Source organism: Adiantum capillus-veneris, chromosome 29 (genome assembly GCF_014529385.1).
Source record: "Adiantum capillus-veneris isolate H3 chromosome 29, ASM1452938v2, whole genome shotgun sequence".
NCBI lineage: Eukaryota > Viridiplantae > Streptophyta > Polypodiopsida > Polypodiales > Pteridaceae > Adiantum > Adiantum capillus-veneris.
In genome coordinates, this window is record NC_140959.1 from 129953195 (window position 1) to 129965510 (window position 12316).

Here is a 12316-nt window from a genome sequence, read left to right on the forward strand (position 1 = left end):
TCTCTCTCTCTCTCTCTCTCTCTCTCTCTCTCTCTCTCTCTCTCTCAATTCCCTTCTCCACCACTCACCCTATTCCCTCTCACCCTCTCTCACAACCTCACACCCTCTCTCACTCCTTTTTCCTCTACGGTGGGAACCCGCCTTAGGGGAAATATCTCTCTCTCTCTCTCTCTCTCTATAATATCCCCCTCCCTTCCCGTTCATTGACTAAGCCCCCCCCCCCCCGTTTTCGGCCGCTGTCGAGCCCGCCTGCGCTCTCTCTCGCTCACACCCCCAAACCCAGCCCTTGTGGGCGCTTGAAGCCACACACCCACCCCTATCCTCTCACCCCCCTCACCACCTCACTCTCCACACCCTCTCGCCCTCACGCTCGCGCGCACAGGAAGCACCCGCTCACCTGCGCTCTCACTGTCTCCGCTCAGCCCGCGCAGGCGCCACCTTTAAGCATTACTTACACACACACACACACACATTCACACCCAATACACACCCACACACACCTCAGACACACACACGCTTGCGCACACCCTCTCTCCCACCCTATCTCCCCCCGCCTCTGCGATGAAGTAGGTCCGAAATTAACAATATATATATATATATATATATATATATATATATATTGTACATATATAATACCCCCCCCCCATTCCCACACACGCTTGCACACACACACATATATATATATACACATACACACCCAGGCACCCATACATACACACACATGCATAAACGCACACACCAATGTAAAAAAATACAAAAACGGAGGATTCAATGATTACGACACCACCAACAAAAGGAGAACAAAGGCGTCGAAGGCATGCCCCGGCCTACCCCAAAGAGACAAACGTGCTACATTGACGCACCGGCAAAGCTTCCATTCACCTTTTCAGTAAATCGTAGATTATTATCATCATTTTTCAATTTTCACCCAAGCTACGTAAAAAGATCCCAACTTGTAAATTTCCCTCTCTCTAGGTGATGGTCACAAAGGCCCACCTAGAGGTTTTCATTTTAATAACTCCCAAGATAAAGCAAGAGTCAACCACCCCGGGCCCACCGCCTTGCTTTGTCTCCCCGACTAGCTTACCCTAATCAAGCCAGATTACCCTAATCTAAAGCACCCAACACCTATAAAAAGGCACTGAGAGGTCACTATCGGGGGGGGGGGGGGGGGGGGGGGGGGGGGGGCAGCTCATGAGAGGTCAGCACTTGGTAGAGTTGTAGTGGGAGGAATTGGCAATGTTCGCGTCACAAGAGGGAGATTTAGTGTAATGATTTGTTTCGGAAATTGCATCATGTGAAGGAAGCTACGGCCACCTGTCAAATCCAATGGTCGATGCGTACACACACACATCCATAGCAAGTTTCATATCATCGAGTCGTCTCTAGAGAACGCACCCAAGTAGGTTCACTATGTCTCCCTCTGTCTCTCTATCACCATGGTGTACCACCATGTCAGAAAGAAGATCATTTGTAAATACAGCAAGAAGTAATTCTCCCTCACACCCCCGAGGGCTTTCATCATTTGTTCATTCTCTCTCTCTCTCTCTCTCTCTCTCTCTCTATATATATATATATATATATATATATATATATATATATATATATATATATATATATATATATATATATATATATATATATATATATATATATATATCTGTGTGTGTGTGTGTGTGTGTGTAAGTTCGTGATATCTCACATCACCGTTGTCTGCGTCCTAGCCCCTCAAAGCTAGGTGGTGCCCCTTGCTCGCTTTACCGTGACCGGCTAGCGGCGTGCATCGGCTCCTGATGTTTTAGAGGCCGTCGGGGTTCGTGTCTCACTTTGCTCCCGACAATACCATCTCTCATTTGGACCCATTGACTTTGGGCCCGTGTTGAGATAGATCCATAAGCACATGTTTGTATTCTAACTCTTGTTCTCGTTTATTCTCCCACATTAAATGATAAGTTTATTATAAGAAATTCATTTGGGTTAGTAAGATATTAGATTTTATGACACAAGTGACGGCAAGCCATTACCCACACACCCTTACTCATTGCAAGAGGTCATGACTGCTGGAGATGCCTGACCCCACTCATCTGAATACTTCTTTTTTGCCACGACGATAATTAGTTCATTGCTATCATGGATAATGTCCTTGAAGCTAGCTACCATGGTTTCATTCTAAAAAATCCGACAATTTTTGGCTTATGAAAGGTGTTGAAAATAGCAAAATCAGACAATTGGAGTATATATAAGCAGCTCTTGGCTTTCAATTGCAAGATGGATACATTACAATTTATCATTTTGTGACACAAATTGTGAGCATATATCCACATGATGTTGAATGCCCAAAATTGTGTGCCAATGTCGTTGATTTGAATTCAATGGCAAGATCTTGACATGGGTTATAAGCCTTGCGTCTGATAAATTTTTTCAATGCACTTTGCTTTGTACTTTAGGCAATAATTGCCAACGTAAAGTTAAAATGTAGAAAGACAAGAAAATTGGAAATTGTCTAACCTGGTTGCCCTGTTGTGGCAAGTTGTCTTGAGTTTTTGAAAAAAAACTCGCTTAAATGTATCTCATAGCCATATGTGCTACTTGAGTGAGGTAGCATACGTATCATATATGCCCACGTGTGATTTAAAAACTTGCATCATACAGCTTGGTAAGTTTCCCTAAGTTCGTATGCTATTAGCATATTCCAAACTTTGTAAACCACTTTGCCAAATGTCGAAAAGGAAGCCTTGCTTCACATAAGTACTTATGGAGTGCTGGTGCTCATAACTAGCACATGCTCTTCTTGACACTCATGTGTCCAAGTAGAGAAAAATCGTCCTTGTCAAAGTTTCATAAAGAATCAAAGCAACACTGTAACATGTATGATATCTTAACTTATTATGCTATAATGAGCAAGCTATTTATGTATCTTATACAAATAACGAAAAGGGTTATCTGAAAGGGTAGATAACCACTAGACAGCATGCAAAAATAATGATTGACTACTTAGTATTAGAATCCTTTAAAAATACCTATGAATCGAGTACCTGGGGACAATGTTTTTATTGATGATGTCCCATACAATTGAAGCATAACTTTTGCAATTTGGCTTTCTTAAAGTCTACTATTGAAAGTCTCCTCTTTGTCACATTGGCTGAGACTGGTTCAACGACTGCCATAGGTGTAGATACTATAGTCTCTGAGATGCACGAGATGATCAACTTTGTAAGTTGATCCACCTATGAAGCAAGAAATTGGACACAAACCGCCAATTTTGTAAACCGTTCTTCAAACTTTTTAAAGTCACATCTTGTGACATATTCTTTTTTGTCGATTAAAGTGTTAGTATCCTCCAAAATTTCAAGCACACTCTGAGGAGGAGGAATAGATTCTCTCAAAGGAACTTCAAAGTCAAAAAAGTTATTCTCCGAAAATTCCTCATGTAGAGAATCAAACGAGGAATCCATGACGGTTTTGTATGGTGCTCGCAAGTAAAGGAAAGAATATCATGATATCAAAAAGCTCTGGCGGTGGATACGCGGCAACAGACGTCACCACAGCGAGAACTCACCTAATAAGAATTGTCAGCTAAGGACAAAGCTCAACCCGCAGGCACGTGGAAGCAAGCATAAGGTGTCAACCTACACTCGACCGACTATTCACTACTTCTTAGAGAGGTCTCTACCCAATGTCTAAGTTATAGCCTACTATTGTGCACAAGAGGAGATTTCCTACAATACTTCCATGAGCCAAATACCCATTATATGCTCTCAAAAAACTACAAAACTTGAGGGATATCCTATTAACACCAATAGGTCACTCTCTCTAAGGTCCGTGACCCAAAACCCTACACAAAGACACCCGATGCAGATTCACGTAGGATGTCTGACAGGTTTTTGCGGGTCGACGTTTCTGAAAACTAAGGTACCTAATATGTATCTCTACTCAATACAAATGCATGGATATGTTGAAATGCAAAAATAGACACCGTTTGCTTACCGAACCCCTAGAAATAGCTCGTAGGTCAATCTCGCAAAGCTAGGTCGTATACGCGCAATGTGGGTATTGGCGCGTAGCTCTCTTCGGGGGCAACACGCGGCACTTCTGCGTACTCGATTCCGACCACCAGTGTGCATGTAGCGTGAGGATAAGGTCTCACTCTCTCTCATACACAGAAGACGCTTCTCACAGACACTTCATAGAATGAACAAGCATTTTTTTTTTAATTCAGGTTAAAATTTGGTATATATACCTTCCAAATACAAATCCTCATGTTCCAAAGTGAAATCCTACTCAATCTAATGGCAAAAAATAATATACAAAATTGGAAACTTCTACAAGCCCCCATTATTTACAAGTGAAATTACAAGTTTTTCTTAATCAGAGAATGACTACATAGGATTTCCTCTGTTTCTCATTTCGTCAGTCTTCAGTTGAGTGTGGCCGCCAGTCTTCAGCTAACACTCCCCTCTCGTAGCTCATGTCATCCCCGACATGATAGTAGAGCCGCTGCTTTAGTTGAGGATGTCGTCCATCTTCAAAACAGACTCATACCGTGCATGCTGGGCCACTAATGGTAGGCCGAATATATCTGTGTCGATGGTGATGAAGCCCATGTAGAAGGGTTCTTCAAATGCTTGGAGATGGTATGAGGGAAGGAAAATTATTCTTTGGTAGAGAGCGTGTATCACCTCATGGGAAGGTTGAGCAGACAGTTCATAAGCACATCTATAAGTGTCTTGGAAGAAGAATATGTTGTTTGTGGCTTGTCCCAGTTTGAAGACTTCAAAGACTGCCAGAAGTGTTTTACATATCTTTCGGAGCATAATGCAAGAGAGGTCAATCAAGCCAGTGAACAATTTAATGGCGCCCGTTAGGGTTTTCACCATGTATTGCTCACTCATTCTCTCGCATACCTTCAAGCCTGGCAGCTTTGGGTAGTTGAGCCACATGGGGTGGCTTCTCTTCAGCAATTCATGTTCCTTCCATGTCCACATCCTTGGTAGAGGGCAAAAGCTGAGGTCGTCTCTTATCATTTTAGGCGCCTCGACCAAATGTACTAAATACTGTGGGTATTCAGTGAGCCATGCCTTCCTCCATCTTGGTTGAAAGTCTACAATGATCTTAACACCTTCTGGTTTGGTGATGTCTTCATTGTACATCAACACTATAGGCTCCTCTTTAATCCTCTTGTTGATTGTAGTAGCCTCGTATTTTAGAAGAGGATACGGGAGAGAGGGTTGTAGCCATTCATGTTGAACGACATTTTCATCTAATTTTTGAATGGTCATTGACTTCAATATCCTTTGCTCCCACTGCATTGCTTCTTTGGTGGTGTCTTTTATGGTTGCTTCTATTGCTTTTTGTAGATTGTCCTCTTCTTCTTGTGTCAGATCTCGAGGCTCTTGTAATGGTCCCACAGGAATGTCTTCTTGTATTGTTGTGTCCACCGGATCTGACACATTCTCTATATCAATTCCTTTGATAGTAGCCGGCCCATGACTTTGTTGATGTTCTTCACTTGTTTGGCTCTTAAGTTCGTCCAGCTGTTTTTGTAAGTCGTCTTTTGCTAACTGAGATTTTTCTATCACAGCTACTAATAGGTCATGAAATTCTGCATTGACTCTATCAGGTTTTTCTAGCTTCTGTCTTACCTCATCATTCTCTATCTGCAGCGTCTTTGTATCATCTTCTAGTATTTTTTGAAGGTTAACCAATTCTTCTTTGAATGATTTGTTATCATCTTCCAATCTGCTTTGCATCACTCTCTGCCTCTTTTTAAGTGTCAGCCCTTTTTGAAGTTCTATCATTTGTTCTTCAAACACATCTTTATTTCGGCTAGTGCTAGTTGTAACTGGAGCTCTTGCTTTGCTCGGAGATGCTCTCAACCTCTGAATTGTTTGATCTTTCACTTTGATTTGGTCCTTTAGTTCAATCACCTCATCTTGGCTAGCCTCATGTGATATTTGAGCCTTGTCCTTGGCCTCTTTCAAGCTCTCAACCTGTTTTGACTCTTCCACGAGCTGTACGGTGAGCCCATCCCTTTCTTTTTCTACTTCAGTCAGAGCATTGCTGATTTTTTGGTATTCTTCTTCAGAGTTCATCAGCTTCTAATTGGTTTCTTGGTTTTGGCTTTCTAACTCTTGACATTTCTTCAATGCTGCTTCTAGTTGTGCCTGGCTGTGCATTTTCTCTTGAATTTGCTTCTGAAGTGTTTCCACTTCCGCCTTCACCTTTTCTTCACTCAACCTTAGCCCTTCATATTCAATCTCTTTGGCCACTGATCTGGCTCTTAATCCTTGCAGTTTCTGCATCACTTCTTTCCAATCTTTGGCTTGTGGTTGCAAATCTATGGTATCTATTGCAATCGCCTTTAGCTCCACCAAACGAGGGCTTAGCGTGTCTTCTTCTGGTTAAGGGTTGACAATTGAAAAGATGTATGAGTTGTCTCTTCTTGGGTGTATCCAGTAGCTAGGAGATCTAGGAATATTCCATAGTTTTTTGCTTTTGGATCTTGACTCTTAGGCTTTGGTTCAAATTCTTCCTTCCGCTCTTTCTCTTTGTCCTCTTCTTTCTTGGAGTCTTGTTGCTTCTCAGATTTACTCAACTCCTCAGTTTGTCGCGGTTGAGGAGGACTAGGAGGAGGTGGTGATGGTGGAGGACTGGATTCGCGGCTTGATGATGGGGTTGGTCAAAATGAGTAGGAAACTGAAAGTGTCAGATGACTGGAAACAGGAGATGATGCTACAATTGGCACTTGAAAATGCCAAACACTCAGTTTTTTATCAGCAAGGGAATTTTGATGGTTATGATCCAGTAGGATACTTGGAGTACTATGAAAAGGATTTGGAGTTGCATGGGGTGCTAAAAGAGAACAAGATTCTAAAATTTGACAGGTTTGTGATCCTTGGTTTTTTTGAGAGACTCTAGGAGCTTCCAGAATAGAATTTGCATAGCTGGAGCAAGTTTAAAGTTGTAGTTATCCAAGAAAATTGGGATCCAAGCATGTATGAAGATGATGAGGATTATGTTAATGTGCCTACCTATATAGAGGTTTGCAAGAAAATTAAGGCTAAGCTGGAAACAGCTATTGATGAATTCTTGCTTGAGGATGATAGGTTATTACAAGATAAAGATGATGAAGAGGTTGTCAAAGCTATCTATGCAAAGCTAAAAAATGCAGATTCCATGTTAATGGATGAAGTTGAAGACTTATAAAGTCAAGAAAAGCATGAGGATTTAGAGGGTCTGTACACACATGAGGGCTCATAAGGTGTAGATGTACATGAGAATCTACAAGACTTGTGTATATCACATTTACATGGTTTAGATTTTAAGGGCTTGGATGTGGAAGAGTATGTGCTTGCAGATATGCTAAGTAATGATGACTCCTTCTTTATTAAGAGTTTGTGACACAAGTCTCACTTTATCGCATATATGCAAACTGATGATTTAGAGGGGGTGCAAACTCCTTCTTTATCAAGAGTTTGTGACACAAGTCTCACTTTATGGTAGAATGATCATAAATTTGATGATGCTTATTCAAAGGGAGTGCAAACAGAAGTGCAATCTCTTGGTGTTGCATATGTTTGGTTGCATTGTCTCGATGATATGGACATGACAGTCGACGCAACTTTCAATGTGCATACTGAGCTTTGTGCTATAGAATCTCAAAGAGATTTGGATGAGGGGGGAGAAACTTGATGAGCAGTATACAACAAATGTGGCTAGTATTCATACCATGTGTGGATAGCCTAGTTTGCAGCCTCAGATATCCAAGATAGAGGTATCTTTTGAAGCGGTGGACCTTGAGCTTATGTGCTTATTGGATGAAGCTTTGGAAGGCTTCTCAATTACGGATGCAAAGGGTACCAAGCAGTTTGGTTTCATGCATAAGCATGTTGACAATCACAAGCGCAAGATGGACCCCAACGGCCTCTATGCCAGCAAGACCGTTTAGCAGAACTCGTTCACGAGGAGTGAGCAAGGGGCACCACCTAGCTTTGAGTGGCTAGGATGCGGATAGCAACAATTCAAATAACACTAAAACAACACACTATAGAGAGAGACAGAGATGGAGATGTGGACGAAGGAGAGGAAAACCCTTTATAATGTGAGGGAAAACTTGATTCAAGATTATATTTACAACACCCTTTGTTTCGACGAAATGGAGATCGTGGAGAGAGAGAGAGAGAGAGAGAGAGAGAGAGAGAGAGAGAGAGAGAGAGAGAGAGAGAGAGAGAGAGAGAGAGAGAGAGAGAGAGAGAGAGAGAGAGAGAGAGAGAGAGAGAGAGAGAGACTATAGTGCGTTCTCTAGGGAATTTTCATGTGTGCAAATATCCTACTCATGTGCATAGTGACTCTTGGAGTTACTGTGTGTGCATGATTTCTCTTTCAAGTGTTGACCCCCCTAATAGTGACCTCTCAGTGCTCTTTTAGAGGTGCAGGCTGCATTAGTTTAGTATAAACTAATTAGGTTTTGGGCTCTAAACTCGAGAGACAAAGCAGGCATCCAGGTCTTGGATGATTGGCTGGTGCTTTGTTTTAGGAGAAATAAGAAAATGATATTCTTCTAGGTGGGCCTTTGTGATGATTAACTAGAGAGAGGTGGAATATACAAATGGTTTGGCTTGGAAAATGGAAAATGAGCTACCCTATAGATGTTTACTGAGGAAGTGCGTTGTGGATGGGATGCAGGCGAATTGTAGGCTTTACTAGTGCAATTGTTATGCCAAGGGCAAACCCAAGGGAGGTCACGGACCGGGCCTGCGCCGGCTGCCAATGGAGACAAGATCCTAGGCGCAAGTCGTATAAAGGGAGTTTGGGCAGAGGATCAAGCACGGAAATTCCCATAGTCTCACACTGGTATCAGAGCCAGAAGAGGGGAGAGCTATGGAGAAGGAGGAAGGACTCTCTCCCTTTAGGTCTCTCTCAAATTCATTATGACGCATGGCCTCTCTCTCGCTTTGGAATCTTCTCTCTCTCCCTCGTTTTCAGTAGCACAACATGCATGGTCTTGCATGTGAGTGAAAGCCATGATGTGCAAGACGGCTAAGAAAGGGGGACGGGGTTGAGGCAAAACTGCGTGTGTAAAGACTCTTGGAAAGGGTTTGAATTTTGGCCGTGTGCAGCGAGCCATGTGTCGAGAACAAGGAGGAAGTCCACCTACACAAAAAGACGGATAGATGGACTCGTTGGGAACGTGCTAGCCTGCTAAGCATCTTTTTTCATAGGATGGAAGCCTGATGAGCAACAACAGGAGGGCATGGAGAAGGTATTCTCTCCAAATATCACAATAAGGATGCAGTGAATATCTTTCTCAGCAAGTGGGATGGAATTCACGCCTTATGGCATACTCCGGACGCAGTCAGAGCACTGCAAACAAGTTTAACTTTGGAAGGCAAAGCCTACAAATGGTGGATTTCTCTCAAGGAGAAGAATATCATACCATAGAGTTGGACAGCTTCTGAAACTATATTTCGCAAAGAAGTCTTGCCTACAAATGAGGAATATTGGAATTGGATGGCTTGGGACACGTGTTCCATGCGCCAATACCCATCATTACTTGAATATATATCTCACTATCGGGATGTTATCATCAAGTCAGAAGGCCTAGACACCTTTTAGCAAGTACATGGGTTTATCCGTGGTCTCACACCTGAGCTTAAGAAGCACGTCAAGACTCAAGACCCTAAACCATAGTGAAATCACATATTCACAATGATCCAGATGAAAAGAAATCACATCATAATCATGTGCATGCTAATACACATGGTAATATATATGCACACAATACAGTCACAATAAAAGGAAATTTATAGTAGTCAATTCAGAAGCATCTAAAAAACCCAAGGGGTCTAGAGGTCCTCTCTCTCTTGAGGACTTTGATAAAGCTAAGAAAGAGAAATTATGTTTCCAATGCTTGGGAAGCGGGCATGGCAAAAAGGATTGTCCCAAGGGGAAATCGGATGCTCATGGCAAGGAGAAAACAGTGCACACGGTGCAACTGATGCCTCTTGAGTCTTCCTCATGATTCTCTACACTGGAAGTAACACACACCGAGGTGGTGCATGAATGCTGTCTCACAACTTCCATGTGGCAATAGACCTTCGGACCACATGGGTTAGTACGTATGCACGGATCTCTGCAAGGGTACATGGTGCACATCTTGGTAGATGACGGTGCTACTCATAATTTTATCAATTATGGATTGGTGAAAAAACTCAAATTTCCTCAAACTCCAAGTACCCACCGCTACAAGGTAGCAATGATGAATGGAGATGATGCCGAAATTTGGGATACTCAAGTTTGAGTTGTTCCGTTGGAAGTACAAGGCTACTCCACATCCTTGGATTTTCACGTTATGAACATGGAGAGGGCAGACGTGGTTCTTGGTAGGGAATGGTTGCATAGCCTAGGACCATCACTGAAGCATAGCTATGAGCACAACAACTTGATGCTCGAATCCCATGGCGCACATGCGTTTTTGTTAGGAGAGAAGGATGTACCTTCTTCACCATTGATATGTACGCTTGAGCTTACACCGCTCGTTTTTTATAATGAAATAGACCAAGTTTTATTATGTTGTTGATTGTCTCATTTTCTCTCTAACATTGAACTTTGTTGAACATTCCTCAATGCCGCATGCTTCTCTCTCATCTCTTCCACCAATGGCTACTTCCCAAGAAGCAAAAGTTGCTAGTGAGTTAAAAATTTTAATTAAGGAATTTCATGATGTTTTTCCTAATGATTTGCCACTAGGATTATCGCTGACATGATCGGTGCAACATAGCATCAATGTGGTTGCAGGCAATAAACATGTTAGTAAACCTCTCTACCGCATGAGTTACTCTAAAGCTGTTGAGGTGGAATTTCAGCTTGCTGAGTACCTTAGTAGAGGGTTCATACAACCCAGTTCTTCACCATGGGCTTTTCCTATCCTATTAGTGAAGAAAAAAGATAGCAGTATGCGCATGTGCATATACTACCGTGGCTTAAATACGGCTACTGTTAAGAACAAGTACCCATTGCCACACGTGGATGAATTTTTTGACAAACTCACTCATGCTCGTATTTTTACGAAAATAGACTTGCGGTCAAAGTCCGTATTCGGCTTGCTGATATACCAAAAACCGCATTCCAAACAAGGTTTGGACACTGCAAGTTTTGGTTATGCCTTTTGGCTTCACCAATGCGCCCGCAACATTCTTGACACTTATGGATAGTGTCTTGAAGCCGTACTTAGGCAAATTTGTCATCGTTTTTGTCGATGACATTCTAGTCTACAGTGCTTCTGAAGAAGAACACTTACAACATCTCAGGCAGGTGTTCGAATTGTTATGAACAAATAAATTATATAACAAGGAATCTAAGTGTGAATTTCTAAAAGAATAAATTCACTATCTTGGGCATATTATTTTAGCTAATGGGCTACATATGGATCAATCCAAAGTGGATACAATCCAGCACAGGCCTTCTGCTAAAAATCTGGAAGAGTTACAAATTTTTTAAGGATTTGTAGGTTTTTATCGAAGGTTCGGTAAAAACTATGCTAATATTTTTGTTCCCATGATAGACCAACTGAAAGGCAAAGGCAAAGCTTTTCAGTGGGGACCCGCTCAACAATATAGTTTCGATACGCTGAAGGATGTATTAGCTATAACTCCAATACTAGCTATTATATATCCTTTGAAACCATTTTTTTAAAAACGGATGCGAGTGACTGTGCTATTGGAGCAGTCCTGTTACAAGACGGGAAGCCAATTGCATTTGAAAGCAAAAAGCTTAATGCAGCACAAGAGAACTACTCTACTTATGAATGAAAACTCTATGCAATAGTGTCTGCTTTAAAAACATGGCGACATTATTTGTATGGTGCTCAGTGAAAGCATCAAATCGTTTACACAACAAATTGATTTGAAGGGCCGGAAAGCCAGGTGCGTTGAGATTCTTCAGGAATATGACACCAAGCTCTGGTATTGTAAAGGACGATACAATGTGGTGGTGGCTGATGCTCTAAGTCGTATGTCAAAGATCAATTCTCTCTTATTCATGTAACTTCGTAGTGAATTTTTGGATTCTCTAAAGGGCAAATATGAGCATGATGATGCATATTCCAAAGTGTGGAGCCATGCACAAATGAGGGATCCTTCTCACTCCAATGATGGTAGTGTAGCATTCACCTCCACACATAGTTCTCCTCTATCGAGTGATGAGCTACACCGATGGAAGCATTTCACCATCGACAATGGGTACCTACTCCATAAGGGAAGAGTTTTGTGTACCGATAGACATAGACATTCGGCACCAAACTCTTTAGGAATGTCAT